We start from the raw sequence: 7,805 nt of genomic DNA on the forward strand, positions 1-7,805 counted from the left end.
TCCTAGTACCAAAAATATCATACAAATCCATGCTTTCCTGACATGTATGTCCAATGCATGTCTTGAACTCCTAAAAGGTCAAAACTAGGGTTTAATGACCAAACCTCCATGCATGACACCAAACTCATTTATAAATCAGATCTAAGACACCAAATACTCTATTTGACCTGGAGATTCATAAAGTTTCACACTTTATGAGATCCCACCACTCAAATCCATCAAGACATGAAGAAAAAGGACAAAATCAAGAGATCTAGTAACATTGCAAGGAAAATGTTGAATCTTGGACACTCACTAAGGTCCATGAGATATGCTAGCTAAAGAAAATGATGCTTGCTAAGTAACTACTACACCAAGGGCTTCCTTCTCCTTCAAAAATACCAAAAAGCACCAATAATGAGCTCACAACTTCAATGGAGGCTAGGGTTAGGGTTTCTGAGTTTGAGAGGGAGATGAAGGTTAAATGATCATGAAACCCTAGCCTTAATGTTCTTTATATAAGGCCCAAATCCTAAAATTAGTGTTTTTCACTAAAAACACCTGCCACGTCGTGGCATGTCATTTAATTCATGTGCTACAAAACATTATGCCACGCCATGGTGATGTTTCACCACATCGTGGCACCTAATTTAAAGTTAATACATAAAAAGTTGATTCATACCTGGAACGGATATCACAAACACAACAGCAGGGGGAGGTGTTTGGCTGCTAAGATTTATGAAAGAGAATAGAAGGGATGATGCCCTTAGTGGTGGCCGGAAAATGCATCGCCTCTGGTGGGAGGTGATTAACGAGAACAAAAAGAAAGATGGAGGAAAATTGAGAGTGAAGAGTGTGTAGCTTCTCTTTTAATAATTTTCTGCATTATGGAAGTCTTCATTGACTTTTTCAGAAGATATTTTAGGCAAACAATCAAATGATATGTACTTTTGTGATTTAAATCTCATTTCTCGATTCTCGTGCCATCATACCATCTCATAGTTATTATTTTTCTGAAATGGTCTACTTATTTTCCCGGTCATGGTGATTCAAAAAATGCAGATGGAATTCAATTCTAATATACAGAACTCCATGAGATGGCGTTTAAAGTTTCCCGATTAATTGGATCAGATTCTATAGATTTTACAAATTTGATTTTGCTCGAGATTAAAAATGTCATAAAAATGAAATTAAATAATAGACCACAGTCTGAGTTAAAAACATACACAAAAACAATTTACGAGGTTCGTAGCTATTTCAAACGAAGCAACGCAAAGTTCGTTTCAGGAAAATCGGATGAACATTGATTTTATAATATATTCATGAGAACATAATCTATTCAAATAACTTATCAATAGCTCCCAAGTATAATTAATTAATTTTTTTTTATTTTTAGGGCATTAATTAATACTCATTTTGTGATGTGTTTTCCAGTTGTTAACGACTGTCAATTTTGAGAAATTTCAAGGTATTCCTTATGAAAATTTCAAGTATAATGACTTCAATTGCACTCATGAACAAGGAATACTACACAATAGGTCATTTTACAGTTGTGTTCGTGGTGGTTTGACCGACGAACTTTGACCTATTTTTACCAATTGTTACAGAAGCCTATCAGATGTTTTGGAATGAATATGAAGGTAGAACCCTAAGTCATGAAACTTTTGGTTTCCTTATTGTTGCCATCTTCCTTCATAATCTATCAAAATCATACACAAATCAACGTGCAAAAACAAAACAAAAGAGGAGCAGGATTGAGTTATACAACAAATTAGAATAAGGTGGTACATGGGAGCATTTAGTTAAAGACAATTTTGGATGGAAAATCAATACAAATTTGGATATTTTGATATGTATTAAAAGACCTATCATGTTTTCTCTTGAGAATGGAATATAAATTGGCAACTCAATTTTTTTACAGAATTCAAAAGCTTTTTTAAATCACCCCAGGTTAGAATCACATACACTTGAGAGTATAATCGAGTTATTGAGAATTTACAGGGAAAGAACAAATAAGTTGAGAAAAGTACAGAGCTAAAAAAAGGGCATCTTACTTGTGGTTCACTAAGAGGAGCACCAAACGTAAAGTGGAGATGGCAACCTCAGAGCATCCCGAAGCCCAGAAAACACCAACTCTAGAATACACAAGTGTTCTATTCAAAAGAGTATATTGGTCATCACTGTCAAGGTCTGTATCACATCCACCTTTGTATGTTATACCTGAACCCACTAACCAAGCATCATCCTTCCAGCCCCATCTGCATCAGCTTTGTTTCACTTTCAATTATCAGCTCGAAGTGTCTCCAACGAAATATTTTTTTCTCTTATGCATTTCATCAACCAAGTGTTAGGAAAAAGAAAATTTGCAGGCAAACAGATATACACACATCTGCAACTTATTTACAATAACAAAACATTGATCGATCTAACCTGAACCAAAAGCATTAGAAATAACTTTATCTTGGAATGAAATCCTCGTGTAGAACCTCCGGTGGTGAAAACATCCAAGATCGACTAAATTTAGTGGTGTATTAGAACCTGTTTGACTGAAATCTTTGTTTTCAACCTCCATTCAAACATCCCAATTAACGAAAATAACACAGGTGTTGTATTTTGAAAAACCGAAAATCTACACATAGAAAATATGTACGGGTGGAAGGCGTCGATAATAATAAAGACCAACGTTGTAATCTTCTGTGATGTAGAGAACTTGTGATGGAAGCGGTGAAAAAAAAGGTGTTGACGACTTACGGAGACTAACAACTCCGATTAGAAGAACGGTGGTATCATATTAGAAGGGAATGGCAACGGTGGATAACTGAGATAAAGACATCAATGATAGGAAATAAAGGTGGACGAAGGAGGAAGAAACAGATGGCCAACATGCGAGAAAAGCAAATGAGATCGGCTCCAACTCAACGGATAGATAAAAAATCGGAAACCAGCTTTGCAAAACTTGACACTATTCCTTAACATCACATATATTAATATGTATCTAATTGGCATTTCAAAAACATTATCAACAATATTACCTATTTTACTAATATATATATATATATATATATATATATATATATATATAGAAAAGTTCAATAGAGAACCATTATTAATCCAGGAACCAATGAACCAATCTAAAGCGTCGGAATTTAAAGCGATGAACGGCAAAAGGAATGGTTGTAGAGTTTTACAATGGACGCACATATACCGGATTATAACAAAACTTATTTTTTTTTCGTTTAACTTTTTTTACGCCATGTTTTTTATCGAAAAAAAAAACGAATATACCATTGTTCATGATTTTTCGTCCTCTTTCCATAGAGATTCATATTGATATACAAAAATGATTTTTTTTCAAAAAAACTCACTTCATTTCTTTTGTTTTTGAAAAGTTAAGGACTATTTTTTATCGAAAAATTTTAATAAATATATCAAAATTCATATTTTTTTGATATACTTTAAACATAGATTCATATTGATGTAAAAAATGAAATTGCAGTACACATTTACATTATGAATCTGACAGATTCACAATGTGAATAATAGTAAGTCAGGTTCACATTGTGAATGTTAAAATTGAAATATTTACAGTTTAGATTCACAATGTGAATCTGAACTAATCGAGGTTTTTTTTTAATAATCGTTGATGATGTTTATTAATAGATGACAAAAAATTGAGATTTTTGGTATAATTGGTTTATTTATCAAAATAAAATTAAATATTGAAAAAAAAGAACAAAACAAAGTGAGTTTTTTTCGAAAAAAAAATTTGTTTTTTATATATCAACATGAGTCTCTATGGAAAGATGACGGAAAATCGTTAACAATGGTATATTCCATTTTTTCGATAAAAACGTATACATCCCATTCACTTGGCCGTTGATCGCTTTAAATTTCGATGACAATTGGTTCATTGGTTCCTTGTTAATAATGGTTATGTATTGAACCTCATCTTATATATATATATATATATATATATATATATATATATATATATATATATATATATATATATATATATATATATATATATATGTTCAAATGTTTCCAACAAATATTGTGTGCCTAAATGCACCAATGAGAATTCAAGAAATAATAAATAATTAAATAAATCATTAAAGGGTATTTTGGACCTTTTGTACTTTTAATTAAGGAAATCATTTAATTGAAATCCTACAATTATGGAAATAAAGTAAATATATTTGACCTAGTTCTTCACCTTCGTTTCCTGCCATCATTTGCGTCTGCTGTCATCGATCTAAACCATTTCAATCAGCCTTCATCTTCCAGATTTTCGTTTCAATTTGAACACCGATGGATGTTTGATTAGAGATAGCTTCAACACGAATCTTGAAGAGTAAGGGGTTCGATTTGAAGACAAGGGATGATTTAGTATCAATTATCTGTTAATTACATTTTGTAGATCATCTTTCCCCTTCGTCTCCTCCGCCCTTTTCTCCCACAATGTCTCTTTCACCACCACCCAATTCTCCAATCCTAATCCTAAATCCTACAAACTAAACAATCAAAGAACCCTAACTGTATCCGCACTAGGAGCTGACACATTTGACGGAACAACACTGGCAGTCATCGGAGGTGGCTCGGTCGCAGCAATCGCCGCCGCAATTTCACTCGCAGCCCGAGAAGCGTCGGCACTTGCAGGCGGAGGAGGTTGGCGGTGGTGATAAGGAAGTCGTGAGGGAGTATTTCACTAATGACGGGTTTCAGAGGTGGAAAAAGATATACGGAGACACCAATGATGTGAATAAGGTTCAATTAGATATAAGAATTGGACATGCGAAGATGGTGGAAAATGTGATGAAAATGTTGACAGATGAAGGTTCGCTACGAGGCGTTACTGTCTGCGATGGAGGATGTGGCACTGGATTGCTCTCTATTCCCTTGGCCAAAGAAGGCGCCATTGTTTCAGCTAGTGATATTTCATCTTCCATGGTTTCCGAAGCTCAGAAAAAGGTTAATTGCACTTCATCTTACTCTAACAACGAACTAATCTCTTAACTCCATATTGATAATTGATACGAAATCATCCTCTGGGCAAAAGAAGAATTACAGGGGAAAGATGATCTACAGATGCCCAAATATGAAAGATGATCTACAGATGCCCAAATATGAAAGATGATCTACAGATGCACATGTAAGTCTTTGTTATTATTCATTGATTCTTTTTCTACATAGAATGTTGTGAATGGAGTAGCATATGATTGATTTGTATGATATTTGTGAATAGCCTGTTAATAAACACGCCATATAGGGGTGTTTTTCTTTCTCCATTGGAGAATAAGGCTGTAATATGTTTTTGAAGTCTGTAAATATAGCTTGCTCAAGGCTTGTTTTCATGTTAGTATGAATGTCATTCAGTTTGGATTTAGAATGTAAAAAACAATAAACAGGTGTAAAATAGCGATTCTGATAGAATATTCAAAACTATTCTGCAAGAATAGTTTATTTGGTAAGAATATTTATTGCTGTATTCTGATAGAATTGTAGTTAATTGTTTATATGTTTAATGTGCAATTGTTACAAGTGTATCACTACAAAATATTTTGCAATAAATTTGTGATAGAAATGGCTTAAGAATGGCTTGAAGATCTGATGGGAAAGGCTTGAAGAATGAATTAAAGAATAATCACACTCATACAATGTAATTAAGAATGTTGTTATTTTTTCATAATGTTGTTATTATTCAATGAATCACAATCATACAATGTAATTATTTGGTATATTATTAGTTCAAGAATCGATTTTGTGTATTTTTTTCAGAATGTATTTAGTAGTTTGAGATTGGCATTCTGTTATTCTGACGAAATAAAATCGAAAATATATTTACTAGTTCATGGTTGGCATTCGATCATTCTGACAGAATAAAATCGAAAAATATATTTACTAGTTTATGGTTGGCATTCTATCATTCTGACAGAATAAAATCGGATTTTTAAATTTGAATTAATTTAAAATATTCAGATTTTTTAAAATAAAAGAATTAATTATCCCTAAAAATCCAAAATTTTCCTTTTTTAATATAGGTTAATTGACTAAAATGCCTTTATGCTGAAATTAGTGTGATTATATAGTACATGTTATCCTATTCTAATATCATAGACCCTCAAATCATGACCTTTGATTCTATTCCATCCGGTGGTCCAGATCTATGCATTCTGGCACACAATAGTTACTAGAAACAATATAACATAACCCTATATATATATATATATATATATATATATATATATATATATATATATATATATATATATATATATATATATATATATATAAGAACAAAATCTCAAAAATTAGGATGTCACATAAACATATAAGATATATATATCCTGAATGTCATTCGAGTTTTTTACATGAGGTTTTTTTAAACTAATGAAAAAGATACAAGAAAAAACTAGATGCATCATCCATGCATTCCAATTTTGCAGCCTTAGCGTTCTTAAAAAATCAAGTAAATGAAAATGCAACAATGTTATCAAAAAGTAACTCCTTTTGGACCTTGGATTCACGGAATAAGGAAAAATTCTGATACGTCAATATGACCCAAATCAAAGTCCTGAAGATCGAGTCCAAAAACACCCTCTTAGAACGAGCAAGTGTTCGGTTATGTACCCACTCCATCATTCCCAAAGACGAACCAAACTGAGGAACATAGCAATCCACCCAAATAGCTACTCGTCTCCATAGTTGTTGCACCAACAAACATCCAAAGAAAAGATGGCTGGCAACTTACACTTCCTCTTGGAAAACCTGACACAAAATCGAATCAAAGTCTATACCTCGGGCATCCAAATTAACCCTCATTAGGATTCAATCAAGAGGACCCGCCATATAAAGATATTAATCTTTTTTAGGCGTGAACCTAATTTACCGGGTAGCCATGACACCTGTTGGCAAACAAGAGTCGTCAATATAACATCTAGTTGAGGCTGACCAAACCGTGAAGGGCCCATTTGAATCCATGTGTTCAACCGTGAAGGGCCCATATGAAATGTTTAATTGTGTTATTCACATGTGTTACTACAACACTACAGCGTAGCGTCTGGTAAACCAACTTGGCTTGATGCATTTTCTTTATGCCTTCTTACTTTAAAAAAAGTAGGCCATCGACACTATGAAACTGATAACCACCTTACGGCTAACCTAGACTCCTCCATTCATATGTACTTAAATGTTGATTTTGTGAGAAAATTGGTATAGAAGCTTCTTATTTTATTTCTCATTCTTTGATAACGTGCAGAGTACAAAGCTTTTATACAGGGAAAAAAGATAACAATGAGCTAACTAACTTTAAGATATTTCTACTCAAAAGATAGAGATGGCAATTAATTGAAAACATAGATATATAATGACTGCCAGTTGGATAATCGGTTCCTTTACTCCCCTCAAGTTGGAGCATGCAAATTTCTAATGCCCAACTTGACCAATAACGAGCATAAACGTTGTGAACCAAGTGCTTTGGTTAGCAATTCGGCTATCTGATCACGGGTGTTAATCCACACCGGTATAATATCCTTCGACTCGACTCGTTCTCGTACAAAATAGCAATCCATTTCCACGTGTTTTGTTCTTTCGTGAAAGACAGGGTTATATGCAATATGACGAGCCGATTGGTTTTCACAAAAGAGAGGCATCGACTTGTCTACTTTGATATCAAGGTCCGTTAGCAACCATCAAACCCAAAGTACCTCACTAACAGTCGTTGCCATGGCTCAGTATTCTGCTTCGACAGACAATCGAGAAACAGTCGACTATATCTTTGGCTTCCAAGATATTGGTGCACCACCAAAAAACAAAAGATAATCGGT

The 7,805-nt window shown here is 33.5% G+C and overlaps 1 pseudogene; it reads left to right on the forward strand.

Moving 5' to 3' along the window:
• The first annotated feature begins 4,157 nt into the window (after window positions 1-4,157).
• On the forward strand, window positions 4,158-5,088 carry LOC145113402 (magnesium protoporphyrin IX methyltransferase, chloroplastic-like; annotated as a pseudogene).
• Window positions 5,089-7,805: the final 2,717 nt, after the last annotated feature.

The sequence above is a fragment of the Lactuca virosa genome, chromosome 5 (genome assembly GCF_052849685.1).
Source record: "Lactuca virosa cultivar CGN04683 chromosome 5, Lactuca_virosa_CGN04683_v6, whole genome shotgun sequence".
Lineage (NCBI taxonomy): Eukaryota > Viridiplantae > Streptophyta > Magnoliopsida > Asterales > Asteraceae > Lactuca > Lactuca virosa.